The 12,440-nt window shown below is 43.7% G+C and overlaps 1 pseudogene; it reads left to right on the forward strand.

Annotated features, from left to right (window-relative positions):
* Positions 1 to 3,682: 3,682 nt before the first annotated feature.
* On the forward strand, positions 3,683 to 11,304 carry LOC148477048 (uncharacterized; annotated as a pseudogene).
* The last annotated feature ends 1,136 nt before the right edge of the window (positions 11,305 to 12,440 follow it).

The following is a 12,440-nucleotide window of genomic DNA, read 5'->3' on the forward strand; positions in this document are numbered from 1 at the left end:
ACCCTGACTTCTTCAGAAATTCCAACAGAAGTTTCCTGGCAAGCAATCTTTGGGGTGTTTGGGGCCCACCCCTAGAGGAGGGGGTAATGTCACAGCGGTCTGGACTGCACTGGTCTGCAGAGGGCCAGCAGGTGGTGCATCACTGGCGTTCTCCGCTGGTCTCTGTTTCTCCTTCCCCTGATGGATGAAGGCGGCCGAAGCACCCAACAGGTGCGCGTGCTGACCTGTTTAAGATTTAAAGGGCCATACACATACCCTTAGCAATGTCACAGGAAGTGACTGGGGTAGTCCTGCACATTTAAGGAAGTCTCTGGCAGCACTCCAGTGCCAGAGTATAGGCTCATTTACCATACTCCAGCATTCCTGTGATAGTCCATTACCTGTTTCTGACCTTGGCTTTGTTTGTGACCCTGATTTCACCTGACCCTTTCGAGCTCTGCTGTTTTTTAGCCATGTATCTTTCCATTAATTGAAAAGGTGCAATAACTAACCAAAGAGCTAAAAATATACCTATACGGCAACTGTTCTTTTAAGAAATCAGAAAATATAGGCTTGTGATAAATATAAAAAGTCTATTATTTATGAGCCTTATATGACACACATAGCAGCAAAAAAGAAAAAAACTGAATGGATCTGAGTGGGATATTTAAGCCAGTGAATGCAGGGCCGGTGCAAGGTTTCTTGGCACCCTAGGCATTTATTCAGCCTTACGCCCCACCCTCGATAGCTACACAAGCCCTTATACAGTGCCCCCAGTAGTGCCGGCAGTAGTGGTCCCCCTAGGGCCGGGTCTAGGGTAGTGCCATCGCACAGGGCACCACAGGTCAAATTTCTGTTTATTATCATTCTTGCTTGTAGCTTCCTCTTATTTCATCCCCAGCATCTCCTGGCCTCTCCTATCTCTTTCCTGGCCCTTTCCCATGAAGCCATGGCCCCTTTTTTGGGTGCATTATGTCCCTTTGAAAAATGAGAGGGGCGCCAATGCTCTTTCTGACACAGTGCACCAAAAAGTCTAGTTACAGCTCTGGTCCCTCCTATGCAATTCCCCCAGTAGTGGTGCCACCTATGCAGTGCCCCCAGTAGTGGTCCCCCCATGCAGTGCTCCCAATATGGTGCTCCTTATACAGTGCCCTCAGTAGTGCCTCTTATACAGTGCCCCCAGTAGTGGCCCCCATATGCAGTGGCCCCCATAAACAGTGCCCCCAGTAGTAGTTGTCAAACATGGATGGGATCGTTTACTTACAATTATTATCTGTCAACGTTATCGTCCCTTGTCTAATAGCATGTGACTGGCACGCTACTGCGTGCTAGTGTGCTTTTAACACAATTACATGCGAACGCACATACATATATGCACCCACACACACACATTTATATAATGGTTCCCACACATTATAGTTAATAACCAGAGTTATTAAAGGTATTGTTGGCTAATAATGATGATGTAATATGTATTTAAAAGAGATCTAAGGTTCAGAATACAGTGGACATGTCATGTTTGGTGCCAAACTAAATCCCTATTTATTTGCAGAAATCTGTTTCTATCGGCAAAGAGATCGCACCGTGCGTACCCAAGTTATGGGTGATAGGGAGTTATTGATTAGAATGCTATTGTCTGTAATTAGTGTTGTAGCCAGTATGAACTAGTTTTTCGTCGGGAAGATACACAATGAAATTGTTGGAAAACTGACCCATACCTCTGATGACGTCATATGAACTGACCAATGACCTGTATCGTACCAGACTGACTTGAAGCAGGAACCAATGAAAACCTGCCAACTTGTCTTCTTTGTTATCTATGTAACCTGAACCATATATATGCCTGGGTTCTGGCTCCAGCATTCAGTCATCCTCTTTGTGACCGCAGACTTCAGGACTGAATAACTGTATTCTGGATCCAGGGCGCTTGCATATGTATCGGCTGTACTTATTGTATATTTTATGCTTTTTACTCTAAATAGTTAAACTCCTATCGTGTTACTTTTTTTTTACATAAAATCACTTTTTGTGCTTTGTAACCACATGATTAGATTGGAAAGCAATTATTTTTCATAATGACTAGACTGCATACATAGATGGGGGCTCACAACTGATATCACGTTACCAGGAATTACCCAAAGCATACGGTTTTCGGTTCCTCAACAAAGGGTGGAAGACACATCATATACAGGTAAGAATGCAATGTGTTCAAAGCCTGTTTTTCACTATGTTGTGAAACCAAATGTCCGTTTTTGTGTGATTAAAGGAGCGCTGATTAGGACCTAGGGAAAAGAGAAAAAATCAGTTTCTTTTATTGTCAGTTTGCGACTTAGGCCCTCATTCAGAGCCGTACGCTCTGAGCAGAGCGCACGCTCTGCATGAGGGCCGGGCTCCATTTTCATGGAGCGTCCTCCTGGACACTCGTATAGCTGTGGGGCACCACCCACAGGCTATACGAGCGTGCATTTTGATGGCCGCGATGGTCGTGACCATCGCGACCATCGAAATTGCGAGCCGGAGCCTGCGGTTGAGGTTTTCAACCGCAAGCTCCGGAGTGATTTTGGCTCTATCAGAGCCAAAATCACTCCCACTGACATCACTAGTGATGTCAGTGGGCCGGCTTCTGACGGGAGGCGTTCCCGTGGGAACGCCCCCGTCAGGGAGGCATGCCCCCGGCACGCCCACCAAAGGGGGCGTGCTGTCAATCAACATTGACAGCACGCCCCCTTTGATCGGACACAACGAGCGAAGGAAAGTCCTTCGCTCGTCGTGTCTGGCGCATGCGCACGACGGAGCTCCCTCCGTCGTGCGCATGCTCAGTGCAGACCATCGACCCACTTGCGAGCGGACAGCCGCTCGCGAGTGGGTCTGAATCAGGCCCTTAATGTGATTGATTTCGCATTGCGTATGTTTGTTTCCTGTATTGTTACCACATGTTTAAGCAATCGTTTTGATAGTCTTGTTGTATTTATAGTATGATCACTTGTTAAAACCTCTGAATAGTTATTACAATCATTTGGGAAAGCATTTTTCTGTACAGAAAACAAAGGTGTATATGAATGTGAACGTGTGCTTGTGAAATGGAAAATTTGTTTACTGTTGAAATGATACAGGGCCCCCGGTTTGGTGTCTGACGAGGCAGGTAGGACTGCCGGGGCAGTATACACAGCAGGTATACTGGGAATGAAAACGGAGATTGTTTTTCGTTGCACACCCAATAGTAATTGCAAAGTTCATTGATAGCATCTCTGGGCAATACGATCGGACCACATGGTTGCGTAAACCGTGATTGTGACTTGGGGAGTTCTGGGAGGAAATCGCTGGCAAGGTTAAGTGTTAATGGAATACTTAAATGCTACCAGTTGGAGAATACTCAAGGTAGGTCCAGGAAAGGCAGAATAATTGCACAGGTGATATTTCAGCTCCTCGTTGGGTACGCTGACAATCACTAGTTGTGGTCAGTTGTGCACAGCAGGAGGAAGTGAGTGGATGCAGCAATGTGAATTCGTCCACGGCCAAACTCTCTGGTAGTAGTGGTGTGCTGCAAAGCATTGGAAGAATCCGTTTCCAGATGGGTGCTAAGCAAATGCTAAAGATGGTCGAAGAGGTGCTGCTTAAGGAAGGGCCGATTGGTTTGAAAAGATATATAATATATGCAAAGTATGGTGCGTATGCTATGGCGTACTGTGACATAGGGGTCAAGATGACCAAAGGATGCATGAGACCATTTCCCAAGATTGACAGTTTCGATTCAGAGGTATTAAGTAATGTTAGAGATAACATATGTTTAATCAAATCGCTGAAAAAGAGGGTTAAGCACAATGACTGTTTAAAACTGTGGCAACATGAGGGGAACACGTGGCACAGTAGCGCACACACACCAGAAGGTAGCATATGCACACCAGAAGGTAGCGTTACTATGCAAAAAGGGAGTGCAAGCGCACCTCCGCCGCCCTATGCGGTTCGGGGTGAATGTACAGCTGATACCAAAAACAAAAAAAAATTAATAACTTATATCCTGTGTTAAGTCATCTTAAGGAAAATGTTTATGTAGAAGACGATGAACCCACGGTTATTTCAGCCATTGCCCATGCTGTTCATATGCTAGATGCACCACAGAAGCAAGGAAAGGGAGTGATCCCACCAGCAGGGGCAGCGGTTGAAATTGGTGAGAGTAGTGGAGAACGTAGTAAAAGAGGGAACATTCATTGTGCCGAAACTATAAGTCCAGTAATTAATCCTGAACATAGTGATGTGGTAGGTATACATCCTGTCTGCACAATAGCAGTTCCCAATGGGAAAACAGACAAAGATGGTATAGTTCCTATAAGAAATGTAGCAATGCATTGTCCGTGGACAAGAGCGGAACTACATTCAATTATGTCACATTTCCCAGATTCTAGGAAAGAGTTGGCCAAATGTTAGAAATTCATTACAGATTTAGGTAATGCTCATGAGCCAAATAATAATGATTGGCGAGTGGTGTTGAGGGCCTGTCTTCCTTCCAATACTGATATACAAAAGTTTATTACGGATTGTATATTGGAGGAAGATGGATCCTTAACTGATGAGGATAATCAGGTAAACATTAAGCGAATAATCACACAGTTGGCCATATACTTTCCAGTGGTAGTGACCTGGAGCAAAATCTTTACTATCAAACAAAAGGATAGTGAACCTGCAGCAGAGTATTTTTCCAGAGCGCTGCTAATAATAACCCAGTACACAGGGATATCAGATATAAGGATGATGTACACCACACGGAAGTAGCTGTTACAGTATTAATGGATGGTCTCAAAGATAATTTAAAGACCAGGGTGCAAACCTCTCTACCTAACTGGAGAGGAATCACGGTAGATGCACATAGGGAATATGCCGTGGAACATGACAAAAATATTGCCAGGAAAAAAGAGGCACAAAGTGAAAGGTTAATGACAGTGAGCATCTAGAGGGATTACATACACAGCCACTAACTTGCAACACATACAAACAACGAGGTAATACAGTAAGGTGTTTTAATTGCAATAAAGAAGGACATATAAAGAAGTTCTGTAGAGCGGGAAATTGGGGGCCACCTAAGAGGGGAACGCATATATACCCACAGAGAGGGCACCCACAAGATTCAGAAAATCACCAACAGTTACCCGCTCACATAGTGACATTGAATGCTATACTGGAGAGTGATAGCCAGCGCTAGGGGTCAGGTCATACCTGTAATCTACAACCAGTCAGGTTAACTGGGAGGATTAGGGAAGAGTCTACAGTGACAGTTGATATATCTGGTACTAAACAAACCTTTTTTGTAGATACAGGGGTGACCAGATCTGTACTAAATTCTCCTTTTAATTTACAGGTTACTAACAAGAACGCATCAGCAATGGCAGTAATGGGGACAGTGCAGCATTACCCTTTAACCAAACCTGCAGAGGTTACTATTGGGCCGCTGCACACCAAGCATTCCTTTCTCCTGGCTGCGGCGGCTCCTACTAACCTGCTGGGAAGGGATTTGCCGTGTAAAATGGGAAGTGTCATCTACTGTACCCCTGATGGTATATTCCTAGACATACCAGAGAAGGTTGTGAATGAGGTACAGGATATATTGGACACCCCACAAAGAGTAATGCTACACTCTGCCATTCTAGAACAAAGACCATCTCAGGTAATGGAGATGTTATTGCAAATACCAGGTTCCCTCTGGACCAAAGATGGACAGGACACTGGATTGATGGCACATGTAGCTCCTGTAATGGTTAACTTGAAGAGTGATAGGCAGGCTCCAAAAATCCCTCAGTACCCATTAAAGCCGGAGGTGGAGTTAGGGGGTGTATCCCATAATTGAGAGGTTACTGCAACAAGGGATTTTAATTCATACGGCAAGTGCAGCCAACAGTCCCATTTTTCCAGTGAAGAAGAGTGGGGAAGGGGCTATAGATTAGTTCAGGACCTATGGGGAATTAACAAAGTAGTTGAAAGCCAATTCCCCGTAGTGCCCAATCCAGCTGTCATCCTCATGCAGATTCCACCATCTGCTACTCATTTCACTGTCATTGATGTATGTTCTGCTTTTTCTCAGTCCCTCTTCACCCTGACTATCAATATCTGTTTGCATTCTCCTACATAGGGGTACAGTATACATGGACACGATTGTCCCAGGAGTTCATAGATAGCCCCAGTATTTTCTCCCAGGCCTTACACGACTGTTTGCAATCTTTCCAACCAAGCAATGGGTCTGTCCTAATTCAATACGTAGACAATTTGTTGTTGTGCTCTTATTCATTTATATCATGTTTAAGTGATACTAAAACGTTATTGTTTCAGTTTTCACAGACAGGATACAAGGTTGCAAAGGACAAATTACAGCCATGCCAGACTAGGGTCAAATACTTGGGACACTGTCTAACCCAGGGGCTAAGACACTTGGCAATGGACAGAATTCAGGCAATACAGAATATGACACTGCCGCAAAACCAGCAGCAGATCTGTACCTTCTTGGGGATGTGTGGATATTGTAGGACATGGATCCCAGGTTTTTCTATTCTGGCATTACCATTGCAGGAATTAGTTTCATTTTCAAAACCCGACCGTGTCACACACACAGAGGAGACAGAGCAGGCCTTCCCTAACCTTAATGATAGTCTGACAAGAGCACCTGCCTTGGGAATACCAGATTATGAAAAGCCCTTTGAATTATATTGTACAGAAGCTGATGGCTGGTGTCCTTACACAGAAACATGGTGACGCTAGCAGACCTGTAGCATACTACAGTGCACAATTGGACACTGGCAAGATCACTCCCGACGTGTTTAAGAAGTGTAGCTGCAACTGCTCTTCTGGTAAATAAGAGTGAGGATGTAGTATTAGGGCATGATACAACTGTCTATACACCTCATGCAGTATCTGCTCTGTTGAATTCAGCCCAAACCAGACATGTCTCTTCAGCAAGGTTCACGAAATGGGAACTAGCTCTGATGGCACCTGCAAATATTACCATTAAACAGTGCAACATGTTATATCCAGCAACATACCTACCTTATGTGCCTCGAGATGCACAAAGGGTGGAAGGAGGTGAGTTTCTAGTTGGAGGTGAGTTTTGCAGGTGTACTGATACACATGATTGTATGGAATATTTAAACCAGACCTTTATTGCAAGACCAGACATACTTGACACACCATTAGAGGATGTAGATTTGATGTTATACATGGATGGGAGTTGTCATAGACAGACAGACACAGGAGGACTATGCACCGGTTATGCTGTTGTAGATGACAAGAATGTTATAGAAGCTGAACCACTTGGCCTACCTCATTCAGCCCAGGTGGCTGAACTAGTGGCATTAAGGAGAGCGTGTGAGTTGGCAGAAGGTAAATCAGCTAATATATACTGACTCTAGGTACGCCTTCAGGGTAGTACATGATTTTGGGGCTTTTTGGTGTCTTAGGAACTTTGATGGCAGCAGGCACACCAGTGGCACATTCACAGCACATAAAAGGACTTCTGACAGCAATACACCAAAGGCAGTAGCCGTCACCAAATGCATAGCCCACACATGCAAAGAAGACCCAGTGTCGATGGGCAATAACAGAGCAGATAAAGCCGCCAAATGGGCAGCAGGGTTACTTGTAAATATACCAAGTAACAAAGTGATGGTTTTCCAGACAATAGACACACAGAAATTAATTGAAATGCAAAATTTGTGTTCCCTACAGGAAAAGGCAGTCTGGATATCAAAGGGATGTGGTCTGGAATCCTCTGGACTCTGCAGAGATGGACAAGGTAGGCCTGTGGTATCTAGGGCATACTACCCAAGCCTGGCTGAGGCAGCACATGGTCTAACTCACATGGGAAAAGAAGATATGTGCAGTTTGGTCAGAACATATTGGTGTGCACCAGGCTTTTTCTTCTCAAGCCAGAAAAAGGGCAAAGTCCTGTCTTTTGAGGAAAAATGTCAGATTAAACAATACCAACCGAGCCATCCCATATCCCTCTGACAGATGGACCTTTTCAGGTAATACAAATTGACTTCATCCAATTACCACCTTGCAGGAATCTCAAATATGTATTGGTTTGTACTGATGTGTTTTCTAATTGGGTAGAGGCATATCCAGCTGCTACTAATACTGCTGTTTTTACTGCTAAGAAGATTGTTCAGGAATTTGTATGCAGATATGGTATCCCTAGAATCATAGAAAGTGATAGGGGTACTCATGTCACTGGTGATGGTTTCCAGAACATGTGTAAACTTATGGGAATCAATAGCAGACTTCCCACCCCTTGCCGACCACAATGCAGTGCAAAGGTGGAAAGGGCAAACGGTACCATTAAGAATAAACTGAGTAAGATAATGGCTGAAACTGGATTGGGGTGGCCAGAAGCTTTACCACTAGTCCTCCATAGCATCAGAACCACTCCCAGACCTCCTCTTAATCCGTCCCCCTTTGAGATACTGTTTGGAAGGCAACCACATTTGATCATAGGTCCACAGGATGACTTGAAGTGTAATAATGAAGTGACTTTGCAATATCTTATAAAAATTAGCAGACAACTAAAACAACAGCAACAGAAACTCAAAATGCTGTTACGTGGTATGCCGGAAACAAACTGTCAGGATGTTGAACATTGGAGAATATGTTATGATCCGTAATTTCTTATGCTCAGGTTGTTTAACAGACTATTGGGAAGGCCCTTACCAAGTGTTGATGACCAGTAACACTTCTCTGAAAGTAGCAGAAAGAGATACTTGGGTCCATTCCACTCACTGCAGTAAAGTCAACCATCCAAAGAAGGTACAAGATGAAGTCAAGAATGACAACATAGACCTGTCAATTGTGAACCTGTTCTGGGAGAACTAGAGACTGCATTGGGAACATCTGAGCTAAAGACGTTTACAGACTACTATCCCAGCAATGGAGTGGCGTTTTGTTTTTCTTTCTTGTTCCAGGGTTTTTCTCATTTTATTTGTTTCAGGACTTCCTATTTCTGTGATGGAGGACAGATGATGGAGAGGGAGGCCGATAGTGATCTCGATAAAGTGAAGTCGGAGGAGAGATCGATAGAACAATCAGGGCAGCATATTGTCAAACTCAGTTCAGGGATTATGAAAAGATCTGCTAGCTATGGAACTCAGAGACAGTGAGAGGGCCTATTTTCTGAGGAATATTGTATCTGTGAGTACTGTGGGTCCTTAGTGGACGAGAAATGCATCCAACGATGCCAGTCCAAGAGTAATCTGTATTTGGGCGGGCATCCTTTAGAGGATTACCATTCCTTAGTGGGTAAGGTCTTAAACCAGACAGAGTGTTGGGTGTGCTCTCATGTGCCTCAGGGACAACATAATGTAGGATTAGTATCATTCCCATTAAATCTCTCTGAGGTCCTTGAATTACGGGGAGGGAGGTCCATAGACGGAGAGTATAATATAACTAGTTTAAAGCTCCACCAATACTTCATAGATTGGCCTTTGTTGTGTCTAAACATTTCACACATAGAGAGACTGGAGAATTGTGAAGCAGACTTATTGGATCAGACAATGGCTTGCCACACCAGTAGTGACAGGAGACTCTCAAAGTCACTGATTACCAGGGATATTGATGAACATCAGAGATGAGGACGTATGAACAAACCAAGTGTGGTATCTATTGGAAAAGTTCCTATGGGTTATTGTCAAAATGTTATTCAGGCTGAAACGTGTCTTGAGCAGATGGAGACAATTGGCATAGGTGGTGGTGTTAAAACCATCCAGTTTCATAGTGTACCTTATGTCCTCCCAGATAATATGTATTATGTTTGTGGAAGAAAGGCTTATTCTTGGTTATCCAATATGGTCCCAGAGGTGATGACCCTTACACATGACGAAATGATTGGTATCCATAGAACTACATCACCTCCATACATACACATGCAATATGAACATCGTGACAAAAGAAATATGATCCCTGGTGAAAAGCATGTAGCCACATAGTTGATTCATGAAACCACTGGCTTCCAGATTATGGTAGCATTAGCCCCCACCAGGATCACTCCGGGAACTTTAAATTTTAGGTATATCCAAGACCTGGCTAAATTAATAGACAACATCACCGAGATGTATGATGATACTTTCAGGTATACGGGTAAGGAGCTACAGGCTCATAAAAAGGAGTTAGTACAACATAGACTGGTGTTAAATTATCTCACATCTAGTACTGGTGGATATTGTGTGACTTTGACCACCCAATTTGGTGTCAAGTGTTGCAAATACATCACCAATAATACTGATGACCCCAAAGAGGTGATTGACCGGAGAATGGATGAAATCCTACAACTGAAATGGGAATTTCAGAAGAATCATAACTCTTCACTGTATGAGACGAAGGAAGAGGTAGAGAAATGGTTCTCTTGGTTGAACCCTGTAAAATGGTTCTCCGGTCTAGGAGAGTGGGTACAGGAAATGATTGCTAGTGTAGGTAAGCTCCTTATTCTTATACTTGGTGTCATTTTAGTAATTGGTTTATGTGTCAGATTTGTTCCTACTGTGTTGAAGTGTGGAAAACTTCCCACCGAGGTAAACATTGATAATGAGACCATAATGGTGGTGAGTAGTACAGATATCAAGATCGATAAAGAACTACATTATAATCCTGAAATTGAAAGTACCATCAGGTAATAAAATTGTGAATAGGTTTAGTCGTACATGATTATATGCATTATATATGATACATCAGACATCATAGATAATGTAGTCTCAATTTTACCCAAACATCCTTTACATATTAGATGAGTTCCCACATCCTACCAATGGTCCCCTATAGATCCGCAGATCGTGTATAAGGGTTGTTTTACCCTTTCCTGAGGCACATTATTGACTGTTCATTAACCTATTTGTGTTATACCATATAAAACAGATAATAATTTATTATGTCTGACTAAATATAATAAGAACATTATGATAGTGTTTTGTTTGCTATCAAAGGGTGGACTGTCAAAGTCAGATAATTGGATGGGATTGTTTATTTACAATTATTACCTGTTGACACTATCGTCCCTTGTCTAGTAGCATGTGACTGGCATGCTACTGCGTGCTGGTGCACTTTTAACACAATTATATGCGAATGCACACACATATACGCACCCACACACACGCATTTATATAATGGTTCCCACACAACCAGAGTTATTAAAGGTATTGTTAGCTAATAATGACAATGTAAGATGTATTTAAAAGAGATCTAAGGTTCAGGATACAGTGGACATGTCATGTTTGGTACCAAACTAAATCACTATTTATTTGCAGAAATAAGTTTTTATCGGCAAAGAGATCGCACCGTGCATACCCAAGTCATGATTGATAGGAAGTTATTGATTAGAATGCTATTGTCTGTATGTAGTGTTGTAGCCAGTTTGAACTAGTTATTCAGCGGGAAGATACACAATGAAACTGTTGGAGAACTGACCCATACCTCTGATGACATCATATGAACTGACCAATGACCTGTATAGTACCAGACTGACTTGAAGCCGGAACCATTGAAAACCTGCCAACTTGTCTTCTTTGTTATCTATGTAACCGTAACCGTATATATGCCTGGGTTCTGGCTCCAGCATTTAGTCATCTTCTTTGTGACCGCAGACTTCAGGACTGATTGACTGTATTCTGGATCTGGACTTGCATATGTATAGGCTCTACTATTGCATATTTTATGCTTTTTACTTCTATCGTGTTACTTTTTTTTTACATAAAATCACTTTTTGTGCTTTGGAACCACATGATTAGATTGGAAAGCAATTATTTTTCATAGCGACTAAACGGCATTCATACAGTGCCCCCATTAGTGGTCCCAGTAGTAGTCTCTCCCCAGAGCAGTGCCCCCAGTAGTAATCATCCCAGTAGCAGCCCTCCCCCAGCAGTGCCCCTAGTAGTAGTCCCGCAGCAGTGCCCCAGCAATAATCCCTCCCTATGCAGTGCCCTCAGTAGTAGTCCTCCCAGCAGTGCCCCCAGTAGCAGTCCCCCCAGCAGTGCCCCTAATAGTAGTTCCCCCAGCAGTGCCCCTAGTAGTAGTCCCCCCTATGTAGTGCCCCCATCAGTAATCCACCCTATGTAGTGCCCCCAGCAGCAATCTGGCCCCCCTACATAGTGCCCCAGTAGTAGTGCCCCCAGTAGCAGTCCCCCTAGTAGTAATCCCCCTCTAGGCAGTGCCCTCAGTAGTGATCCCACCAGTGTGCAGTGCCCGCAGTAATCAACCCAGCAGTGCCCATAGTAGTAGTCCCCAGCCAGCCAGACATATAAACACACACAAAAAAACCCAAAAACCTTCACTTACCTTAATCCTCCTGGTCTGGCCCGCTCTGCATGATGGGAGAGACATCATGACATCTCTCCCATCACCCACTGCGAGAGCTGGAAAATGGAGCTCATGAGTGAGCTCCAGCCCAGCTCTGGTAGTGGGCGGAGCAGCTGATGAGAGTCTGTCTGACTCTCATTGGC

This window comes from Taudactylus pleione, unplaced genomic scaffold (assembly GCF_031769625.1).
Source record: "Taudactylus pleione unplaced genomic scaffold, aTauple2 ptg000755l, whole genome shotgun sequence".
Classification (NCBI taxonomy): Eukaryota; Metazoa; Chordata; class Amphibia; order Anura; family Myobatrachidae; genus Taudactylus; species Taudactylus pleione.